A 25,172-nucleotide genomic window follows, 5' to 3' on the forward strand; every position below is an offset into this window, starting at 1 on the left:
GGCGGCACAGAGACTGGCGGCCTCTCCGGGGGCGTCGCGGGAGGGTGCGGTCCGCGCTGGGCGAGGCTTCCTGCGGGCACCGGCGTGCTCGGCCTCCGCTCCTGGGCGCTGCAGTTCTCCCTCTCCTTGCCAGCCCAGAGATAAATAGACGGCCAGAAAGAAAAGAAAAAGAGAAAACATCTCTAGAGGTCTGCGCGGGGAGGGCAGTGGCCGCGGCACCTGTGGTGTGAAATCTTATTTGTATAAATTCGTTTCTCACGGAAGCCCAGGAAAGGCTGTCTAGGGTGGAGCACTGGAATTGTCACCAAGGCTTTTTTGTTTTTGCTTGTTCTTTAACCTGAAGGTGTCCTTACACACCTCTAGACTTCTTTATCTTATGAAGAAACTAAATCCAGTTAAACAACTTGTCCGAGGTCATAGAGCTGGTTACAGATTGATTCCGTATTTCGATGCTAAATCAAAGCTGCCTCAGCGTTTCTTTCTTTTCTGTCCAGAGAAGAGTTGCATTCTCATATGTAATGCTATGTATACTGTATAGCAAGCAATCAGTTAAAAATATAGAGATAGAAAGTAGATTGGTGGTTGCTGGGGTGAGGGGACTGGGGAGTGATTGCTAATGGATGGGACTCTCCTAGGGTGATGAGAATGTTCTGCAATTTGATAGTGGGAATGGATGCACAACTCTGAATATTCTGAAAACCACTGAATTGTACATTTTAAAGGGCTGAACTTTATGGAATGTGAATAGTATCTCAATAATTCTGATATTTAAAAATGTATTGGCTGGGCATGGGGCTCATGCCTATAATCCCAGCACTTTGGGAGGCAGAGGCAGGTGGATCACGAGGTCAGGAGTTTGAGACCAGCCTGGCCAACATGCTGAAACCCCGTCTCTACTAAAAATACAAAAATTAGCCGGGCATGGTGGTGCGTGCCTGTAATCCCAGCTACTCGCGTGGCTGAGGCAGGAGAATTGCTTGAACCCAGAAGGCGATGGTTGCAGTGAGCCGAGATTGTGCCACTGCACTCCAGCCTGGGTGACAGAGCAAGACTCCGTCGTGAAAATAAAATAAAATAAAATAAAACTGTATTAACGCTTGAGCCTGGGTGGTTGAGGCTGCAGTGAACTATGATGGTACCACTGCACTGTAGCCTGGGTGACAGAGAGAGACACTGTTTCCAAAAAAAAAAAAAGAAGTATCCAGAGTGATAGTGGTGTGGGGAAATCCACATAAGCACGTATTTTGGAGTACGTCACAATTCTTTCTTTGTGGGCAGAAATTATGACTATGTACTAGCATCCATCCATTCATTCAGCAATCCACATCCATGTTTATCAAGTTACTCTGACATGGGTACAAAGATAAATAATGCATGATCTCTGTCATCAAGGAGTTCCCAGTCTACTGAGGGGACAGTTTATAATATAATAAGGTGTCACTCTAGGGAGACAAACGAAGTGTAGGTTTAAGGTGCTAAGACAATCATAAAGGGGCTGAAGGATGTGTAATGTTTCAGCAGTGGCCAAAGTGGCTGAGTGTGAGAGGTGTGACAGGAAGTGAAGCTGGACAGTTACAGGACAGAGTAGAACTGTGGACTAGAGCTCAGTTAAAGAGGCACAGGCTAATTAGGAAGTAAATTTTCTATTCCTTCTGGGTCATTTCTATCCCTGGTGTAGTGTGTGATTTTGGTGAATGGTCTCAATCATCATCATATAAGCAAACAATGGTAACACCAACTGACTTTTGTTTCTACCTTTATGGTATGTATAAACAGTTTTTGTGCATTGCCTCCTTTGAAGCTCAGAGAGGTGAAGGGGATATGCTCAAGGCTTTATGTCTTCTAAGTGACGGAGGTTGGATGAAACTCCATCTACTGACCTTGGATCCTATATTCTCAATATTGTCAACCTTTCAAGTTGTAAAGCTTCCTTATAAGTGCAAAGAACTCTTGAGCTCAAAAAGCTCTCTAAGCAGTAGCAAGTGAAACCTGTTTTTTCACTTGGAGTCTTTCTGTGTTTTGATTGGGAGCTAGAAACATTACAAGCCCTAGGAAAAAAAACTTAGCTACTAGTCTTAGCTCTTCAATTGAGTCTGTTCAACAAAGCCCTGGATTCCAGGTTTCACAAAAAGTGACTTTACAATGTAAAAACAGGAGGCTGCCTATTTCTTTTGTCACTATACAAATGTCAGCATACTGAGGGCACCTTCCTTTACATCCATTCATCCTTCCATCCCTCATGGGATTATAAACACCTTTTGAATGTAGGTACAGGTTGAGCATTCCTAATCAAAAAATCCAAAATCTGAGATGCTCCAAAATCTGAATGTTTTTGAGTGCTGACCTGATGGCATAAGTGGAAGATTCCATTCCTGACCCTATGTGATGGGTCACAGTCAAGACACAGGTATACAACACACAGTTTACTTAGAAAGAAGACCCCTGCAGCCCCCATCAGCTGTGATTTTTTTTTCATGCACACACAGATTTCCCTATGCAGGCATGCCCACATAGGATAATAAAATGGCACATGTGCAGGCTGGACTCTTCAATGGCAGGCTCCCCATGATGCCCCACATTGGGTCAAGTGCATTGCTCACTGTGTTTTTTGTTTGTTTGCTTGCTTATTTTCTGCTCCATGGTATAAAAATATTATTTAAAATGTCAAAAGGGCTTGGAGATACCCCGTGGGTAACAATGATAAGAAATAGAGGGAGCATTTATGTTAATCTATAGCACAGAAATTTTAGTTGTTGGAGAAACTGGACAGGGTATGTGAAACATCTTACGGAAGAGAATGGGATAGGAATGACCATCATATATGACCTGAAGAATCAGAAGGATACACTGTTGAGGTTCTATGCTGAAAGTGATGAATAGAAGTTAATGAAAAATGTGAAAACATTGCATAAAGCTAAAAATGCAGATTTTGATCATGTATTGAAAGAGTGGATGTGTCAGCTTTGCAGTGAACACATGCCACTTAATGGTATACTGATCATGAAACAAGAAAAGAACTATTCATTATGAACTGAAAACTGAAGGGAACTGTGATATTCAACAGTCTGAAGAAATTTAAGAAAAAAACACAGCATTAAATTGTTAAAGATTTTAGTTGTAATAAAGCATCTGCTGATCATGAGGCAGCAGAGAAATTTTTTTTTTTTTTTTTGAGAGGGAGTCTAGCTCTTGTCACCCAGGCTTGAGTGTAATGGCGAGATCTCAGCTCAGTGAAACCTCTGTCTCCCAGGTTCAAGCGATTCTCCCCAGCAGAGAAATTCATTGACAAGTTTGCCAAGGTCATGGCTGATTAAAATCTGACGTCAGAACAAGTCTATAATGCTGATGAAACATCACTGCTTTAGTATTATTGCCCCAGAAAGACACTGACTGCAGCTGATGAGACAGCCCCTACAGGAATTAAGGATGCCAAGGACGGAATAACTGCAGGGATGTGCTAATGCAGCCAGCATGCATAAGGGTAAACTTGCTGTGATAGGCAAAAGCCTGCATCCTTGGCTGTTTTCAAGAAATGAATTTCTTACTAGTCCATTATTATGCTAACAAAAAGGCATGGATCGCCAGGGACGTCTTTTCTGACTAGTATCACAAACGTTTTGTACCAGTGGTTGGTTAGTGCTCACTGCAGAAAAGCTGGACTGAATGACTACTGCAAGATATTGTTATTCCTTGACCACTGTCCTGCTCATTCTCCTGCTGAAATTCTCATAAAAAATATCATTTATGCCATATACTTTCCCCAAAAATGTGACTTCATTAATTCAGCTATGTGACCAAATATCAAATGAAGAGTAATTATAAGAACACTTTCTTGGAAAGCGTACTAGCAGCACTGAACAGAGGCGTGAGTGTAGAAGGTTTTTAAAAGGAGTTTGGCATGAATGATGCTGTATATGCTGTTTCCAAGGCTTGGAACACAGTGACTAAAGACGCAGGGCCAGGCACAGTGGCTCACGCCTCTAGATGACATGGTGAAAATGTGTGATGGGCTTATTTGTTGAAGGACTAGAGCAGGGTGCACTCATAACAAAGCAAGAAATCATGCCAGTTATAACATCAAAGAGAGACTTCTAGGACAAAAACCAATGCTAATGAGGCAGATGACTCTGGAGGAAACATTTTAAAAAGCCACCCAGCAGAGGCTGGGCGCGGTGGCTCACGCCTGTAATCCTAGTACTTTGGGAGGCCAAGGCGGGCAGATCACGAGGTCAAGAGATCAGTACCATCCTGGCCAACAAGGTGAAACCGTGTCTCTACTGAAAATACAAAAATTAGCTGGGCATGGTGGCGAACCCCAGCTACTCGGGAGGCTGAGGCAGGAGAATTGCTTGAACCCAGGAGGTGGATGTTGCAGTCAGCCGAGATCACGCCACTGTACTCCAGCCTAGGCGACAGAGCAAGACTCCGTCTCAAAAAAAAAAAAAAGCCACCCAGTCAAATATCTCCTTATCCCTAGAAGACCCACTTCCTTGTCCCTCAACTACTTCTGATGTTTCTTCTCATTTAAAAAAGTAAAATATAATGTTTAGTAACCTTTAAATCAAAATACAGCATCATATGTGGAGACCAAAAGCCTACTGTTATCTGTTGTTGCTTTTTTTTTTCTTTTCTTTTTTGTTTGAGACAAGGTCTTGCTCTGTCACCAGGCTGGAGTGCAGTGGCACAATCTTGGCTCACTGCAGTCAACCTCTGCCTTCCCTTCCAGGTTCAAGCTATTCTCCTGCCTCAGCCTTCTGAATAGCTGGGATTACAGGAGCATGCTACCATGCCCAGCTAATGTTTGTATTTTTAGTAGAGATGGGGTTTCACCAAGTTGGCCAGGCGAGTCTCAAACTCCTGATCTCAAGTGGTCCACCTGCCTCGGCCTCCCAAAGTGCTGGGATTACAGGCACAAGCTACCACACCAGGTCTGTTGCTGCTGGTTTAACAGCTGATACAGGTATTCTGATGATGCTCCTGTGCTGCTTGGTTACACTGAACACATTTTTTCTAACTGTAATAATGGTAAATCTTTTTTTTCTGTTAAGTACTTATGTGTGAATAAGTGTAAGAAAATGATTGCTTATCAGTGGCATATAAATTAAAAGTCGGGAATGATGGTGATCCCAAACAACCACAGACTGTCCATGGTGGCTGAGATAGTGACAGCTTTACTTTCTGATGGTTCAATGTACACAAACTTTGTTTTATGCACAAAATTCCTAAAAATATTGTACAAAATTGGCTGGATGCAGTGGTTCACGCCTGTAATCCCAGCACTTTGGGAGGCTAAGGCGGGCGGATCACTTGAGGCCAGGAGTTCGAGACCAGCCTGGCCAACATGGTGAAATCTCGCCTCTATTAAAAATAAAAAAACTAGCCGGATATGGTGGCACGCACCTGTAGTCTCAGCTACTCAGGAGGCCGAGGCACGGAAGTCGCTGGAACCCAGGAGGTGGAGATTGCAGTGAGTCGAGACTGTGCCACTGCACTCCATCCTGGGCGACAGAGCAAGACTCAGTCTCAAAAAAAAAAAAAAAAAAAATTGTACAAAATTACTTTCAGGCTGTGTGTATAGGTCTAATATGAAACATAAACAAATTTTGTGTTTATATTTGGGTCCCATCCCCAAGATATCTCATGTATACGCAAATACTCTGAAATCCGAAGAAATCCAAAACCCTGAACACGTTTTGTCCCAAGCATTTCAGATAAGGGGTACTCAACCTGTACCGTGTTTTGGTCATTTCCTTGCTTCCGCTCCCCTTACTTGCATTCTCATCCCTATCCTTACCCCCCTCCCTACCCTCTTTCCATTCTCAGTAGGCCCTCAATGAATGTTTGTTAAATGTCCAATGTCATGTTAGCATCAGAAAGGGAATCATTTTTTTTAGTTCTAATTGCCTATGGTGATGACATGCATTATGAAATTTGGATATTAATTGGCCCATATAGCATATGTACTCTAGGGCTTTGGGACATAGTTATAAGAACATTAGAGAATTACATTAACACTTCCCACACTTTAATAAGCTGTGTATTGAATTCTAAATCTAAATGCCTGGAATTTAAAAGTTAGTCTCATTCCAGGAAAACACAATATTAATATTTTAACAGTAAAGACACTAAACACTTGGGAGCAGAAGAAATTTAATATTCATTATAGAATTTTTAATCCCTGAGGAGGTAATTTACTATTGATTTTAAAGGTCTTTGAAATCTTTTGTAAATCTTCCTTGTTTCTTTTTCTTTTTCAATATCTTAGGCTCATTTTTTTTCTCTTTCACAGGTTTCTGATAGCTAATCAACACCTCAGCATTACAATTCTGTTTTCCATAAACTTCTGTGCAGAAATCTGGGGAATCCAAAAGAACTGGGGAGTGCTGATCTCCCTGGAGTCTGAAGCCTGGAGAAACCATCCGGAAGGCTGAAGCTATTCATCTCGAAGGAGCAGATGTTGTCCCTCCCCAAGGAGTTATTATGGGTTGGAAGAAATGAGAAAATGAATATAAACAAGTCATTTTGTGAATGTTATCAAATATGATCAGCACCAACCAAATAGAGCTCTAAATGAGTAAGTATTCTTTACTGATAGAAGCAAAAGCAAATGAACATTATAATTTTCTAAATACATTGAGAAGCAAATAATTTGAGCAAAAGCACAGACCTAATTGGGTCATATATGATAGCATGGGGAAAACAGTCCCGGAGAAGTAGAAAGTGTGTTGCTAGGTCAGCTAAGCTGGTTGTCATCCATCAACTCTACCCCCTAGCCATGGCTTTGCAGACTTCTCTAGAAGGCTTCCTCCTTTCCCAGGTGGCTGGGCAGAGTCACAGAGACAGTGATCTAATGTCCCTTAGGATGCTTATGGGACCTGTTTCTATGGGTGCAAAGCCAATCAAGGATAGGACTGGAGAGGAACCGAAATGCTTTCCTGCTGAGCTGTCTGCTAGACCCTGGTATTTTCAATCAGCTAGCCTGGGGTTTCTTGCTATTCTAGGACAATCGATTTACCTTATGGCTAAATTTCAGGAAAGGAACGATACCAGTAGATAGCGACCACAGAAGTGGTAGTCTGATGAAAAAGAATAATTTTGGGTGTAGTATAAATGTAAAAACTATGAAGTTTTTTAAAAATAAAAAAATTTCACTTGCATACACTCTCTTTGAAAAGTTAGTGGGCAGCTATTTGCTAGCTGAAACAGAAACACTTGATTATGTTGTGGATGAGTAGGGAAAACGTCATGCTGGAGGTGGATTTGGAGCTGACAATAAAGGATGAATGAGGATCAATAGTCTGAGAATGAAAGGGGAAGACAGACATTCCCTGTTGAATAAAGGGCACGATGAAAGTCACAGGGTGTAAAAATGTATATGTGTTTCAGGAAAAAGCAAATGGACTCAATGTGGTTGAAATGTGGAGGGGATTTTGAGAGATGAAGCTTGAAATACAGTTGACCCTGGAACAAGGTGGTTTTGAACTGCAGGTGTCCACATATGCACAGATTTTTTTCAATCAAACATGTTGAAAAATACAGAATTCATGGGATGCTAAGCCCACATATACTGAGGGCTGCCTTTCCGTATCTACCTTCCACAAAGTATGCACAGGTATACATGAGAGTCCTGGAATCAATCCCCTGCATGTACTGAAGGATGACTGTGTATGTTTCTTTTAACCTAAACTTCCTATACTAACTCTGCCTTTGTATATTTCCGGATTCCTCCTGCCCCAGAAAACTAGATATGTACTTAAGAGAGAAAAGAAATCAGCTTGAAATATTTTAGCAGTTACCATAGAGAATAAAAAAAAAAATTCATATTATATGCAAGGAAAGTCAAGCATGATATATAATTATTCAGAATCAACCACTAAAAAGGCTCTTCAGTAAAATAAAGAATCGTTATCCCGAAGGCAGTGATTGTTTTGACACTTAATTGGGAGGACTGCCAAAAATTTAGACTAGGATTATAGCCCTTGCCTTTCTTTTGGAAGATTTCATAGTAATTATTCAGAGAAGCTGATGTTCGCAATTCTAGTTAGCTTGAGTGATGGTAAAATAAAATAAAACAAAACCCTATGGATGCATGTGTGTAAAGAACATTGACATAAAAATCATGATCCATTGTTTAATAAATGACTTGAAGCCTTGTCTTGATGTAGCTAAACTCTCAAAAATGAATTTTGGCCAGGCGTGGTAGCTCACGCCTGTAATCTCAGCACTTTGGGAGGCCCAAATAGGTGGATCACCTGAGCTCAGGGGTTCGAGACCAGCCTGGCCAATCTGGTGAAACCCCCATCTCTACTAAAAATACAAAAATTAGCCGGGTGTGGTGGCAGGTGCCTGTAATCCCAGCTACTTGGGAGGCTGAGGCAGAAGAATCGTTTGAACCAGGGAGGTGGAGGTTGCAGTGAGCTCAGATCATGCCATTGCACTCCAGCTTGGGCAACAAGAGCAAAACTCCATCTCAAAAAAAAATAATTTTTTTAAATTACCCTTTTAAATTTCCTAACACTCTTTGTTTTTGCCTATTCACTAGACTAGTTGAAATAGTTTCATTTCTTTCCTTTACTTTTTTATTTTTCTGTCACATGACCTGTAAGAATGATATTCCATGGCATCAGGAGTGGTTGAGACGGAAGTCACCAAGGTATTGATCTCTGAAGAATCCTGAGGGGTGAGTGCTCTAGGGAGATAGGAAAAAATAAAAGTGAACCCCAGTTTTCTAAAGCAAAAAGCATTCATTTCTGCAAAGTAAGACTGATGAACCTGACAATGATTCTGAGTGAGGGTCTAGAATGGGTTATTCAAAGTTTGCTCCTAATAAAAAGTGAAGACCAAGAATCCAGCAGATTGTTGAAGAATATATCGTCAGATCATCCAGAAACTTATTAGACTAGTGAATATGTGGCAGAGACTGCTAATTGTTCCCCAATAAACATTCTCCCCATCTTTTTATTAAAAGCAGCCACTGAGTTTTAATTGGGAGCATGATGGCTTATATAGAGACTCCACTTTCTGCACTCCACTGTGGCTGGGTGTGGCCACATGACTAGGTTCTGGCTAATGGGGTGTAAGAAGGAGCCATCAGTCTGGTCCCTGGATTGCTCCCCTCCACTTTCTCCTTCCTTGTTCTGCAGTCTGAAAGTGGTGAGTTAACATCAACCAAGTAGTCAGAACAATACCCAGGGGACGGTGGAGCAACAGCTTAAAGGGTCCCCGAGTCCCTGGATGGCCACATGAAGAAAAAACACCTATCTCCCCCAACATGTTGTATGTTAAAGAGAAATAGGCCTGCATTTTATCTGAGCCACTGCATTTTTAAGTCTCCATGTGATAGCAGCTTAGGCTATATCCTAATCAAGAAAACGTGTACTTTAATAAGTCGTTTGCTTAGGTCTCTTATGAGTACTTCTATACAAAGAGAAGAAATGCGTACAAGAAAATTACATGAATTTGTAGCTGGAAGAATAATCTTACTCCAGTTGTCCTGATTAACCTAGGTTTGCAAACTATAGCCATCAGGTAGAATTTGACTCTGCATTTTGTTTTCAGTACAGAATGCTTAAAAAAATTACAGTTTTTTTGAGTGCTTTTAGGACAGTATGTACTAACTCACCACAGTTCTCAGTGTCTTACTCCTGCCTCTTTGTTACTTTATTTATTGATTGATTTTGAGACAAAGTCTCACTGTGTTGCCCAGGCTGGTGTGCAGTGGCATGATCTCGGCTCACTGCAACCTCTGCCGCCCAGGTTCAAGTGATTCTCCATAGAGACCGGGTTTCACCGTGTTGGCCAGTCTGCTCTTGAACTCCTGACCTCAAGTGATCCACCTGGCTTGGCCTCCCGAAGTGCTGGGATATGGGATTACAGGTGTGAGCCACCACGCCTGGCCCTCTTTATATATTTCTTTTTTTTTTTTTTTGAGACAGTCTCACTCTGTTGCCCAGGCTGGAGTGTGGTGGCATGATCTCGGCTCACTGCAACCTCTGCCTCCTGGGTTCAAGTGATTCTCCCACCTCAGCCTCCGAAGTAGCTGGGATTACAGGCTAGTGCCACCACGCCTACCTAATTTTGTATTAGTAGAGATGAGAGTTTCACTACGTTGGCCAGGCTGGTCTTGAACTCCTGACCTCAAGTGATCTGCCTGCCTCGGCCTCCTAAAGTGCTGGGATTACAGGCATGAGCCACCGCACCTGGCCTCTTTGTATATTTCTGTTCCTTGCTTGGCTCCTGAAGGCAATTGAGTTATTAGAGTAATAGACTATGCTGCTGTTTCAAATACCCCTGACAATATTGTGGCTTAAAAATGAAAGAAGTTTGTTTTTCTCTCACCTAAAAGCTGTAGGTAAACATTCCCAGTCAGTAAGTAGCTGTACCCCAAATGGTCATGCAGAGCCTTAGGTTCCTTCCAACAAGTGGTTCCCTCATCTTCAGCTGGTTGTTTGCATGATTGTGGATGAGTCACAATGAATGACTCCTGCTGTCAGGAAAGGAAAGCAAATCAAACCAGCAAACATGAGGGAGGCATGGACCTATTTTCAGTGTAGAGTTTGTGAGTTTTGATGAATATATACACCTGTGCAAGCACCACCCAAATCAAGATCTAGAATTTGGGTTGTCAACTTCTTTTTTTAATTCGTTGTTTTGATGAAGATACTTTGCCCCTGAATTTGTGGATAGCATTAAACCAAGAAGAATAACAATCATGTTGGGTAGCATGAGAATCCAAAGGCGTCTTAAGAATCCAGAGACAGGAGACGAATATAATTTAGTGGGGGTAAGTGCAAGTCTTGCCCTTGAATTAAAAAATCAACCTCAGGCTGGGCAGTGGTGGCTCAGGCCTGTAATTTTAGTGCTTTGAGATCAAGGTGAGAGCATTGCTTGAGGCCAGGAGTTCAAGATCATCAGCCTGGTCTACATAGTGATGCTACGTCTCCACAAATATTTTTTAAAATTAGCTGGGCATGGTGGTGTGTGCTTGTAGTCCCAGCTACTCAGGAGGCTGAGGTGGGAGGATTGCTTGAACCCAGGAGTTTGGGGCTGCAATGAGCTATGATTGTGACCAGCCAATAACCAGAGTGAGACCCTCTCTCAAAAAACAAAAGAAACCAAAAGTCAAATTCACAAGGTAAAGAAAAACATACAAAACAAATGTGTAGCTTAATAAATCACATAAGAGAATATTCTTGTAGCTACCACTCAGCCAACTAATCAAGAAATGGAACATTTCCAGCCCCCGCTGTTGCAATCACAGCTCCCTCATATCTGCCTTAAGTAACCACTAGCCCGACTTCTAATAATTACTTCCTCACACTTATTTATAGTTCTATCACCTAAATAAATTTTCATCCTTAGATATTATCATTGAATATTCCCCATTTTATAATTTGATACGTCTTTTTTAGTCTACGGATTCTTTTTCTTTTCTTTTTTTTCTTTTTTTTTTTTTTTTTTGAGACAGAGTCTCGCTCTGTTGTCCAGGCTGGAGTGCAGTGGCACGATCTCAACTCACTGCAACCTCTGCCTCCCGGGTTCAGGCGATTCTCCTGCCTCAGCCTCTCGAGTAGCTGGGACTGTAGGCACGTGCCACCATGCCCGGCTAATTTCTTCTATTTTTAGTAGAGATGGGGTTTCACCATGTTAGCCAGGATGGTCTCGATTTCCTGACCTCACGATCTGCCCGCTTTGGCCTCCCAAAGTGCTGGGATTACAGGTGTGAGCCACCACACCTGGCCTACAGATTCCTCTTCTATTCCTTTACTTTCTTTACAATTTTTCTATTGCAAAACTGGCACTTTTTGACCAATAGAGTTTCCCACAGTTGTTGACTGCATAATACTCATTGTTCAGTTTAACAATTATCTCTGTCCTCATTATTGCCTGCAAATTCATAACTGGATTCAGGTACTTGATCAGACTCAGGTTTGATTCCTTTGGCAAGGAGATGGTAGTGTTCTTTCAACAGGAAAAATGTATTATCTGGTCATTTCTCTTTTTGTGGTTTCAAGCACTGTTGATATGTAGGCCTAACCTCATGATCTGCTCTAACCCTAATTGCCTCCCAAAACCCTCATCTCCAAATACCATCACATTGGGGGTGAGAACTTCAACATATAAATTTTAGGGGGACATAAACATTCAGTTCATAACATGGGCTGTATAGATGGGCCACAGGTGGTTATCAACTCCCTAAATATTTATATTCAAAGTTTTATATGGGTATGTTCATTTTCCCAGTAAGCATTTTGGTTCTCATTGAAATCCAAAAGAGATTACTAACCCACATTTTAAAAACCACTTTCATAAATTATGAGCTCCTTGCAAAAGGGAGCACATCTTACTCCCCCTTTCAATATGAGGATAAATGAATGAATAAATGTTTCTCTTTTTTAGAAGATACAAAGTAAGAAGAATGATTTGAAAAGATATAAATTTTTTATCCTTTTTCTATTACTGTTTTATATGATTTTCCTGGAAATTTGAGTTTGTGGAACAACTGTGAGTTTATTTGCCATGAAAATACAGAACCTGCTGTAGAGAATATGAAAAGTGATGGGCATGGGGGGTACTGAAAATAATATATAGTATGTATGTGGGCAAATGGAAATCTTGTAGGCAAGCTAAGGACAAGAATTTCTGCCATCTTTTCACCTTTAAGAAACTTCAATTGATTGTCTTGGTCCACTTAATCTGATAGCAACTTCTTTACTTCTTCCAAATGATGTCATTCTAATGATGGAATAAAACTAGAGATGCTGCAACATTAATGATTAATTCAATAAAATGCAAAGCTGTCTCAGGACAAGCTTGGGGTCAGGGTGAAGTGTTTCTGTCAGATTTGAATCATCTTAGCTAGCTTTGCAGATTCAGTTATTTCCAGCTAGCACTTTTCTGCTTTCATTAGATTAAAAGACATGTGACTGCCAAAAGAACCATGTATATGCTATATTCTAAAACACAACTTTAGCATTTCCAGCTCTAGGTAGGTTCCTGAAGCTTTGTGTTCTGCACCCACGGCCCTCAACATGATTCAGAGCTGGGACTCATTGAATTTCAAGAGCTGTCATAAATTAATCCTCAGGAACATTAAAAATAGATAGACCAAACTCTGGAGCTCTGCTGAGAAAAATTACATGTATACTTGTTGGCTAGGCAGCCTAGAGGGCTCATGAGGGAATTGGCCCCAAGGGAAAGGCCTGTGGAGATGAAAATCAGTGCAGCATTGTCCCTATATGTGCGCACAGTGTAAAAACCTCTAACAGCATGTTTCTTTCTTAACAATTTATTGATCTGAAATCAGGTTAACTCAACAGCCTTATTTATTTATTTATTTATTTATTTATTTATTTATTTATTTAGAGATGGAGTCTCACTCTGTCACTCAGACTGGAGTGCAGTGGCACAATCTCGGTTCACTGCAAGCTCTGCCTCCCAGGTTCATGCCATTCTCCTGCCTCAGCCTCCTGAGTAGCTGGAACTGCAGGCGCCCACCACCACGCCTGGCTAATTTTTTGTATTTTTTAGTAGAGATGTGGTTTCACTGTGTTAGCCAGGATGGTCTCGATCTCCTGACCTCGTGATCCACCCGCCTCGGCCTCCCAAAATGCTGGGATTACAGGTGTGAGCCACCACGCCCAGCCAACAGCATTATTTTTATTTTTATTTTTTTGAGATGGAATTTTGCTCTTGTCGCCCAGGCTGGAGTGCAGTGGCACAGTCTCAGCTCACTGCAACCTCTGCCTCCTCAGTTCAAGCCATTCTCCAGCCTCAGTCTCCTGAGTAGCTGGGATTACAGGCGCCCACCACCACGCCCGGCTAATTTTTGTATTTTTAGTTCGATACGGGGTTTTGCCATATTGGCCAGGCTGGTCTCAAACTCCTGACATCGGGTGGTTTGCCCACCTTGGCCTCCCAAAGTGCTGGGATTACAGGAGTGAGCCACCGCACCTGGCCTCAACAGCCATTTTGAAGGCAGATGGATAAAATGCAGCTTGAGGGGTATAGACAGCCAAGAAGAGGGAGCATTCCCGTCTCGGTTGGGATTTAGTGGTTGAAAGTTTGTAGTTAAGTGTGTCCAGGTCTTCTTAGCATCATTGGGCTGAATTGTCCTTGGCTTCTCTCTTGCACACAGCCCCTCCTTTGCTGCCCAGTGGGCCAGTGGTGGTCTGGCAGTGGCTTCACAGTTCTTGGAAAGTTACTCTAACGAGGTAGCTCCCTATGCTTCAGGTTTGCATACAGATATGAGACCTTGTACATTCCTTGTGATATATTTATGTATTTCATTTTTTTCTGTGCACTATATATTTCTAAATGATGTATTTCTGTAATTGCCTTTTCTAATCAATGCTTATGAAGTTCTATAGTAAGAGGCTCTAAGTATTTTATAGTTAAAGCTTCTGATTTGAGATCATGAAAAAATGCCTACTAAAACCACAATAGGTCAGGCACAGTGGCTAGCACCTGTAATCCCAGAGCCTTGGGCCAGGAGTTTGAGACAAGCCTTGGCAACGTAATGAGACCCCGTCTCTACCAAAGAAAAAAAAAAATTAGCCAGGCATGGTGGCACACACCTGTAGTCCCAGCTACTTGGGAGGTGCAGGAGGGAAGATTGCTTGAGCCCAGGTGTTTGAGGCTGCAGTGAACTATGATTGCACCACTACACTTCAACCTGAGCCACAAAGTGGAGCCTTGTTTCTAAAAACAAAACAGGCCAGGCATGGTGGCTCACTCCTATAATCCTAGCACTTAGTGAGGCCGAGGCAGGCGGATCACTTGAGGTCAGGAGTTTGAAACCAGAGTGGCCAACATGGTGAAACCCTGTCTCTACTAGAAATACAAAAATCAGCTGGATGTTGTGGTGCATGCCTGTAATTCCAGCTACTCGAGAGGCTGAGACATGAGAATTGCTTGAACCTGGGGGGTGGAGGTTGCAGTAAGTTGAGATGGAGCCTCTGTACTCCAGCCTGTGCCACCGGGGTGACAGAACAAGACTGCATCTCAAAAAAATAAATAAAAATAAAATAAAAACTAAACTAAAACACAACAAATTATAAATAATTTTCAAGAATATTCCTAAAAATATTAAATTGTAAGTTCTGAAGTGCCAGAGAATCAACAAAATTTATCATTTCAATGAAATTTGGAAATGTTAAACATTTAATATTATAAATATATAAAAATACAATTCTCAATACTTCTTCCCTCTGAAGAAAGTTGGGTTTAGATTTGACCGTAGACTAAAGATGAAACTGTAACGAGTAGTGAATCAACTATAGCCTGATATGTCATGGACCAGATTAATGTGTCAATTCATTTAATCATAATCTACTTATATATCAGAGCATGAATTAAAAATCTTAAAGTAATGTATAATTATAAATTATTTTTTCAAAAACTAATTTTCCTAAAAAGAAACATGAAAAACCTTATCTAAAGCAAAATATATTTATAGCTGTTCATTTAGGATGTATTCTAAAATTCCTAGGGACTTTAAAACAACAACAAAAATTTTTTTTTCGAGGCGGAGTCTTGCTGTCACCCAGGCTGGAGTGCAGTGGCGCAATCTCGGCTCACTGCAACCTCCGCCTCCCTGGTTCAAGCAATTCTCCTGCCTCAGCCTCCCGAGTAGCTAGCATTACAGGCGCCCGCCACCGCACCCGGCTAATTTTTATATTTTTAGTAGAGATGGAGGTTCACCATCTTGGCCAAGCTGGTCTCGAACTCCTGACCTTGTGATCCACCCACCTCAGCCCCGCAAAGTGCTGGGATTACAGGCGTGAGCCACTGCGCCCAGCCAACAAAAAATTTTTATATTTATTTTTTGCTTTATTATTTAGCAATTGTTCTTCATGGATTTAATCTGTACAATATTAAGTCATCATTCTGTTTCTGCAAACATACCTTAGCAAAATGAGCTAAGTATTATATAATTAGGGAACAACAATATTGAACTCATTCATAATAGTTTTTTCCTGTATTTCTTCAGGCACATTAAGTTAAAATAAACTTATAGTTCATTTTTACTATAATAATTTCTTTGTTAGTCAATATTTCTGGTAGACTTATATTGCTAAGACACCAAGTTCTAGCTATAGAAGATGAAGGCTAAGCTACTCAAGTTTAATATTCTTTCATTATATAGTTCTTCCTCTAAATTAGTTAATTCTAAGTATTATTCCTATGCAATCAAATCATGCAGACAGAATTGAAAATATAATTTTGATTTTGAAAGAGTATGCCTTTGATTTTTCTAGAAACTCTAGGATGAATAATGTCCAAGTATGCATTTAAAATTCTTTTAGATATTGATTTTTAAATCATATTTCAGAAACCATTATAGTTATGCTTACAAACACAATCACAGACATCTCTGTAGAATTCAGTAATAGCTTTTGGACCAGAGAAATAATGTACTTCATTTTAAAACCAATTTAACATCAGCTATCTATGCACTCATACATTTGGATTTTCAATGTTTGATTAATAGAAAAATACATGGAAATAGTCTTACGTGACATTCTAGGAAATTAAACTTTTCTAAGTCATTTATTAGAAAAGAGAGACCAAATCATTAATCTGGTTTAATTGTATAGTAGTCATTAGGAGTTACTGACACAGTTGAATTTTCCTTGAAAATGTTGTTTCTTAATTGAAAAAATACTCAGATGCTAAGTCTAAAAGATTATTAAAAACCATACAACTTATTCTCTGCTTTGTAAAAATTGAGTCATTAGTCAAGACTTTTAAAAAACTTGAATTATTTCTTTCTTGCAATTGATGATTATTAATTTTGAGAAACCAGTACTGAGCAAAAGTGAATAGCGTGCCGATCTTGCAAAAACTCAAGCTATTGTTTTTATTTTCCTAAGGCTTGCATTTTAACATTGTTTTCTTTATACATTAATAATTCAATGAACAAGCCCTTTGGTAATGAAGTTTCATTATAACTCATTTGACTGATTTCAGACATATACATGTACATTAATCATGTGAAGCAGAGCTCCATGCATATGTTAATGGGAGATAAAAATATCTCTTTCAGCCATGTTCACATATTACATCTACATGAGGGGCAGGCATAAAGATCATTCTGAAATACGTGAAAATTGGTTAAATCTGTCTCCCCAATCCCCATCCTTTCATTTTCTTCTCTATTCATTTCACTGAATGAGTGAATGACTCTTTGCTTTTAATCATTTTGGATAGTTAGGACTTTTTGGGAACAACAGAATGATACGGGCCTTGTATTTTCCAATTTATAAGAACAAAAAAAGAGGGAGGAAGGGGATTCTTGCCTATACTGATTTTTATGCTGCAGGAGCCCTGGGAGCTCTCAGTGTGCACATGCCAACACACCCAATAAATGAGCTGGTAAGCCTGTGTTGCTTGTAGTAGTATTTGAACTTCTCAGTGGTGCTTTCCCACTTAACCTTTATAGCGTCTCCATATGTCCTGCCTCACTTCCTGGAGCCTTTCTCTGCCATTCTTCACCCTGTCTGAGTGGGAGCTGTGCTTCTCACAGGAGACTGCTGCCTAATGTCACTGCCAGTCAGCTTCCAAACACCATAGGCAATATCACTCTTTTCACACAGCTTCTACCTCGGAAAGTGCAAAACTGAGGGAGTTTAAAAGCTGCACAATTTTTTTTTTTCAATGTGAAAGTTAAGATACTGTAAGTATCTTTGAGTCCTTACGCTTACTACTTATCTCTTGGGTGGTACTTAGCACTTTAATGCATAATTTTTCTCCTACATAGGGCACTTCTCTTTTAATTTTCTCATTTTGGCAAGTTCATCTTTCAGAACTGCTAGATCACAGGAGATCATCATTGACAGGCACTGAAATCCTCTTTGTTCTAAAGCCAAGTATATGACTAGACCAATGAGAATTAAGGAGACCTGAAAGGCTTTTGGCAAGATAGCATCAACATTCCCAGAACTTGGCAGGAAGGAAACTAGCAGGTGAACACGTCCATTTCAAATGATTAGGGCTGGGGAGGGACCTCCTCAGGGTGAAAGTGGCCTTTCTAGCAGTTATCTCTGCTCCCACAACCAGCTGGAGTCTGGGCCCCCTCAACTGTCAAGTCCAAAATCTCCACCATTACACTGATGGAGAAATGGTTCCCACAGACTATTTGCATTTAGAAGGTTATTATTAACATGCACATGTTATATATTATCTGAAAGCAGCCTGTCTCCACCCAGCTTCTTTCTGTAATACCAGTTGACCTCTGAATTAGCTAAATTAGCCTTTAAATACTGATAGCAGGAGAATCCATCAACTATTGGGGTGCAGTATGGGTGGGAAAGAAGTATACATCCTGGGTTGGGTGGTGAAGGCAAAATAATGATACTGGATCAAGCAGGACCAAGGTAGAATTTCAACCATAATAGGTCCATTGCCTGATATTCATGGCAAGTCAGTACTCCAAGACACCAAGTTGCAGCGGAGAAAGAGGGTTAATCTTAGGGTCACTTAAAACCTCAAATCCATATCTCTGTGAGGAATTTAGGGCAAAGGTTTTTAAGGGTTTAGGGGTGGGCTGAAATTTGGAGATCATTGATTCATTGAAGAGTACACAGTGACGTCATGGGACAGGGAGATGAAGAAACTGCATTATCATGCAGATTCAGTTCTTATGTGGAGGGTCACTGGAATTGGGGATTTGGAAAAAAACCTCTTAAGCAACTCCTAAACGAAAGCCTTATGATTCTAATGTCAGAGATCCTATCTATAAGAACAAAGGGCATACAAATTAATTCTTAAACAGATTCTAAAGTCAGAAAGCCTATCCATCAGAAAAATGGGAATGCAAATGATCAGTATCTAGTGCTACCTGACTTTCGATTACAAGGAAGTGGGCCAAAGTGCAGCTTAATCAATGGTTAACTATATGTCTTTCCAGAATTTTTGTTAATCCTGTGAGGATGGCTTCAGGATAAAGAATTTTGGAGGCCAAGAACTTCAAGGGGAGAAAACCTTAAAAAAAAATTGCAAGATCCTAAGGAAAACAGAGAAGAGAGATGAACAGAGAGGGAAAGAGAAGAGCTGCCTGTTTCTGAACCCAAAGAATTGTTGAAGGACAACTGAAATTTAGTTGTGATTTTTGATTAATAATGTATTTTTTAATTGGTTTTTTTTTTTTTTTTGCCCTCAGAAAATCAGGCAGAAAAGAATCTGTTTTTATTTTATTTTATTTTTTTTCAGATAAAGTCTCACTCTGTCGCCCAAGCTGGAGTGCAGTGGCACAATGTTGGTTCACTGCAAGCTCCGCCTCCGGGGTTCACGCCATTCTCCTGCCTCAGCCTCCCCACTAGCTGGGACTATAGGCGCCCGCCACCATGCCTGGCTAATTTTTTGTACTTTTAGTAGAGATGGGGTTTCACCGTGTTAGCCAGGATGGTTTCAATCTCCTGACCTCGTGATCCGCCTGTCTCGGCCTCCCAAAGTGCTGGGATTACAGGCTTGAGCCACCGCGCCCGGCCAGGAATTTTTTTTTTTTTTTTAAGTAAATTTAAATGAGGAGCTCAAAGGTCTCTGAAGGTTACTGTAGGTGTAGAGGCTCTTATTATATCTCTTAATTTTTCTCTCATAGAAATTTACTAGTAAGTGAATTATTACACTAGTCTGAGACTATTTCTCTTCCAGAAAAAGAGGAAGACAAAGATAGGTAGGTCTTTTTGATTTTTGACAACTCCTTATGAGCCTTTAGGACTCACATTCTCAGCCAAATATGAGACTAACCCAGAGAAGTATTTTGCTAGAGTGATCTGAATGGTTTAATGCTGAGAAGAATGGATTTAAGAAGCAGGCAAAGAAACAACAACAACAACAAAATACAAAACAAACTCTAGAATCTACTGACTAGTAATAAAATATCTAATGTCTTGCACTCTATAGAGTGCTTTCCCCAGACACATATTATCTCATCTGAAGTCCTCATGACAACAGCTCTGTGAGATAGATGGGGAGGAATTGTTCTTGTCTTACAGATATTTGAGGTTCATAAACAACAAGATGCTTGTTCAAGACCACACTGCCTCTCTGTGGCTGATCTGAGACTTGAACTAGATCTTTCAATGCCCAGTGTAAGATTTATATTCCACTTGTGCCCAAAGCCATGGCAAACTTACGTTTTCTTTATGGTATGTCCTAGGAATCTTCAGAAAGCAGACTCAGAGACAGAATTTAGTGTTCAGGGAGTATTGTGGAGCGCTCTTGGGATCAACACTCATGGAAGGGAGAGGGCAGGATCTGAGTAGGCAGAGGGAGAAGTGAGCTGGAATGCAGGAGCAGCAGCCTAGGCCAGCGCCATGGAAAGATCTGGAGTGGAGATAACCCATCAGAGCTGCCATGCACTGGACTGCACTGGGCCAAAGTGGCTGGGCCCACTTCATCACTGAAAGCCAGCTGCCCCTTTAGGAGGGCAGCTGGGACTAGTACTTTATTGAAGGGCCATGCGGTGGGTGGCACATCTCTGTAGCCACCACAAAGAACAAAGAGGAGGTGAGGTTGTGACTCATTTTGCTTAGCTTCCAAAAAAAAAAAAAGAAAGAGTCTGTAGTCATCTTAAGGTCAGTAAGAAGCTTCTGAGAATGCTTGCTGATAATGGCCATGTAAAAACAGAAAAGTCTAGTTTACATTCTGCAGATCTCACTGTTGTAGTCTCAGCATTGCTTATCTACATTCCAAAAGAAAAGAGGCTAAGCCTCTTTCTTAACAGGTGTTAAAGAAGAGTCAGAATAGAAGGCATTATGCTCAACATAAGCATAAGGCCTACCAAGAGCATAAGGCCTGATTCCATCATCAGTGCCCTAGAGCAGTAATTCTCAGTCCTAGTGGGCCTGTCCATCAGTTGGGGATCTTGTGAAAATGTAGGCTCTGCTTTGATGGGTCTGGGGGTTGGGCCCAAGATCCTGCACTTGTATCAATTTGATGCTCTTAGTCCTCTGGCCACATTTTGAGTAGCAAGGCCGCCTAATTTCCTCATTCTAACTTGGTCTTCTTTGACCCAGTATCTTTATTTTGCCTCTACTCCACAAACCAGGGTGAGAAATTTATTCTCTCAAAGTTGTGGAGGCTAGAAATCTAACATTATGTTGTTGGCAGAGCTATGCTCTTTCTGAAAGCCTTTAGGGGAGGATCCTTTTTTGTTTATTCCACTTTCAGGTAGTTCCAGGCATTTCCTAACTGGTGGCAGTATCACTCCAGTCCCTGCCTCCATCTTCCTAAACATTTTGGGAAGTGCTAATCAAGACTTCTGAAAATGGCCTATACCTTCTGACTCTTGATCCTTTTATTATGCTCTTTGCATTGTGTTTTGCTCCCTTTAGTGAGACTGTCTCCTTCACCCCAAACTTCTCCAGAGCAGGTGTTACAGGAAAGGGGTCCTGATCCAGACCTCAAGGGAGCATTCTTAGATCTCCTGCAAGAAAGAATTCAGGGCGAGTCCGTAGAGTAAAGTGAAAGCAAGTTTATTCAGAAAGTAAATGAATAAAAAGAATGGCTAGTGCATAGACAGAGCAGCGCCGAGGACTGCTGGTTGCCCATTTTTATGTTTATCTCTTGATGATATGCTAAACAAAAGGTGGATTATTCATGCCTTCCCTTTTTAGACCATTTGGGGTAACTTCCTGACATTGGCATGGCATCTGTAAACTGTCATGGTGCCGGTGGGAGTGTAGCAGTGAGGATGACCAGAGGTCCCTCTTGTCACCATCTTGTTTTTGGTGGGTTTTGCCTGGCCTCTTTACTGCAACCTGTTTTAACAGCAAGGTCTTTATGACCTGTATCTTGTACTGACCTCCTATGTCATCCTGTGACCTAGAATGCCTTAACCGGCTATAGAGCCCTCTCCAGGATTGCTGTGGTTTGGTGAAAATGCAGATCTCTTCTCCTGTGTGTTCTTTGCTGGTAATTTAATGACACTCTGGTATTTTTGCTAGATAGGGATTGCTGATACTTTGGTTAGTGTTATAAATTTCCAGTGTGCTTTAATTATAATACTTTTTATCAGTGATTTAGAACATAATCTTCACTCTTTTTCTTCGAATCTCCTCTCTTCTCTTACTCCCTGAAGCAAATTCTGCCAAATAAAAGACTGCCGTTTGCTCAGCCACCTGGAAATCGTTTCTAAGCCTAGACCAGAATTCTGCCCTCTGATATGTCCCATTCTCGGAGCAGATTTTACTCCCTCATATCAGTCACAGTCAAGGATTTGACTTCCCTTCCTATTAACCCTGTTTATAGCACCAGGAAGAAGAATATCAGACATACTGTTTCTTTTATGAAAGTCTAGTTTCACTGCAGATTACCCAAAAGTCCCCTATATGGTACATCACAAATTTGTAAAACAATCTTATCTGAATCTCAGTGTCTTTCTTTAGGTAGGGTTTTTATATTGTTGGATATGTTTGATTAACTGTTTATAATTTACACTTTCTAATGTGGTTTTGTGTACAATTAGATGGCAAGGAAGAGAATGATGGCTATGGGAAGTTTATGGATACATCTATGCACATAAAGGCATCTTCTCTATCCCGTGTAGCACCGTCACAGCCATTTAAAACCCTTGAATCATTCTGGGTAACTAGATTGTAATTTTAAACAGCTCAGAAGTGACATTTTATGTATTAATTCAACAAATAATTATTGAGTGTCTATTTTGTGTTAGGGACTGTCCTAGACACTCATCTACCAGCCTTAAACTTTTAAATGATCTATTTTTCTAACACCTACATTTCCTTTTGCTTTATCCTTTCGATAATACTCTGACATGAATCTAACCTTTTCTTGGCATCGTGGGGCTAGAGACAACATGATGGGTTGAAAAGGCACTGTGTTGGAAGTCAAGAGAACTGGACTCTAGCTTTAGTTTTACTAAAAATTATTCATGGGACCCTACCTATTTCTTTTCAGGTTGTTTTATGTAAAAGTTCCTTGTAAACTGTAGAATGCCATAAACAGTTAAAGCATCATCATTATGGACATTCATTTTAATACAGGTAATAATACACATATTTCTTCAGTATCAACTAAAATATATGGAATTCTTTGCCCTTTGCTAAATGGACCAAGATTTCAGAGCTTTTAACATGTGTATGTATGTGTTTATGAAGCAAGGTTTGGTAAATTGTGGATGAGGAGACTGGAAGAGACTCACCACTCTTGCAGATGTATTCTGGAGAGAGGTAGAGTGAATTTTCATACTGTTTTCCCTCTATTTTCAGAAAGACTTGTAGGGATAAGCTGTCTTTTAAAAAAATGTGATCATGCTAAAGGAAAGCCTATAATTTTAAAGCTTTTCCTTTTGTGCAGTTAAACAATAATGACCTTGAATAGAAGGCCCTTTGTTTAGCAAAGAATTCATATTTTGGATATGCAAAGGTAGACCTAAAACTTAGTTTGAGGCAAGGGTAAAGAACAAAACTATTCTGCAGAAGGACTAACAGGATTTGGAGGTAGGAGACTGGCAGTCAGAGTAAGTAGAATGTGTGTATGTTTGTGTGTGTGGGTGCACCTGTGCCTAAGAGAAAAGCCCAGGAAGATGGAAACAATGTAGGCCTAACACAGAGGTGGAAATGGCTGAATGAGATTTTAGAATATTTTATTTAAGTATTAAGCTGTAATCCTTCATTAGTCTCAACTATCAGTACAAACCTACCATAAACGGTAGCTCCGTGTTCATAATGATAATGGGGTTTGAGGAACAATGCACCCCTCCTCTAAGACTCCCTCTGCTATGCTGATGTGTTGGTGGAAGGAACATGTTGAGAGAAGACTGAGGCAGTTAAGGCTGGCAGAAGCCCAGAGCCAGGGATCAGGGGAGAAAGAAAGATGATCACAGAACAGGAACTCATTTAGCCAATTGTAAATCCCCTGAAATTCCAAAGAAATACTGAAAAGACTTCGTACATTATATGCTATATGTAAGGTGAGGGCTTGAGTCATTTACATTTTAATTTTAAAAGATGACATGATCACATAAAATATTATGAATTAATATAATCGATAACAATGTATGTACTGACAAAATTAAACTGATAAATCATATTTACATCATGTCCTATTTACACAAGGTCTCCTTTTTAAAAGAACAATTGTTAAAGACACAAGATTTAAAAAATATTTTTTTCCTCTTTTACCAGAGGTAAGTCCTTTCTTGAAATAGTACAGTCATGCACCACATAACGAAGTTTTTTGTCAATGACAGACCAGTATTTGACAGTGGTTCCATAGGATTATAATGCCATGTTTTAGCCATATCTTTTCTATGTTTAGATATGTTTAGATACACAAATACTGTTGCATTACAATTGCCTAGAATATGCAGTACAGCAATATTCTGTACAGGTTTGTAGCCTATGAGCAATAGACTGTGCCATATATCCTAGATATGTAATCGGTTATCCCATCGAAGTTTGGAAATAGACTCTGTGATATTTGCACACTCATGAAATTGCCTAACAACACATTTCTCTGAATGTATTCCAGGCTTTAAGTGATGCATGAGTGTATATCATTACCATGTATTGGATATATACGGGATATATCATTTTGTGTATTTTAAATTTTTAAATAGATGATATATTGTACACAATCTTTTGTAACTTTATTTTTAATCAATATTATGTCTTGACATTTATCTATTTTGATACATAAAATCATTTTAACTGTTCTATGAAAATTCATTGAACAAACCATAGTTTATTAATCCATATTCCTACTGCAAGACAGTTATTTCCACTTTTTTTTTGAGACGGAGTCTCTCTCTGTTGCCAGGCTGGAGTGCAGTGGCATGATCTTGGCTTATTGCAATCTCCGCCTCCCGGTTCAAGCATTCTCCTGCCTCCACCTCCGGAGTAGCTGGGACTGCACGCATGCACCACCTCAGCACTTTTGTGCTATTACAGTGTGGCATTCTATATATAGAGAGAGAATCCAGTCTGAAATATATATATATATTTCAGACTTCTGGCCTTCAAAACTATGAGATAATAAATTCTATTGTTTTAAGCTAACCAGTTTGTGATAATTGTTACTTCAACCACAGGAAAAAAAATATCTCTCTCTCTATATTTTTTTGAGACAGAGTCCTGCCCTGTTGCCCAGGCTGGAGTGCAATTGCACGATCTTGGCTCACTGCAACCTCCACCTCCTGGGTTCAA

At 40.3% G+C, this 25,172-nt stretch overlaps 1 long non-coding RNA gene across 1 annotated transcript; it reads left to right on the plus strand.

The window, feature by feature from the left end:
* The first annotated feature begins 3 nt into the window (after positions 1 to 3).
* Positions 4 to 19,134, plus strand: LOC131383382 (uncharacterized). Its single transcript, XR_009213371.1, has 4 exons — positions 4 to 188; positions 6,290 to 6,574; positions 7,387 to 7,471; positions 18,911 to 19,134. It is a non-coding gene; the product is annotated as an uncharacterized LOC131383382 (long non-coding RNA).
* The last annotated feature ends 6,038 nt before the right edge of the window (positions 19,135 to 25,172 follow it).

The sequence above is a fragment of the Hylobates moloch genome, unplaced genomic scaffold (genome assembly GCF_009828535.3).
Source record: "Hylobates moloch isolate HMO894 unplaced genomic scaffold, HMol_V3 SCAFFOLD_4, whole genome shotgun sequence".
NCBI classification, from domain to species: domain Eukaryota; kingdom Metazoa; phylum Chordata; class Mammalia; order Primates; family Hylobatidae; genus Hylobates; species Hylobates moloch.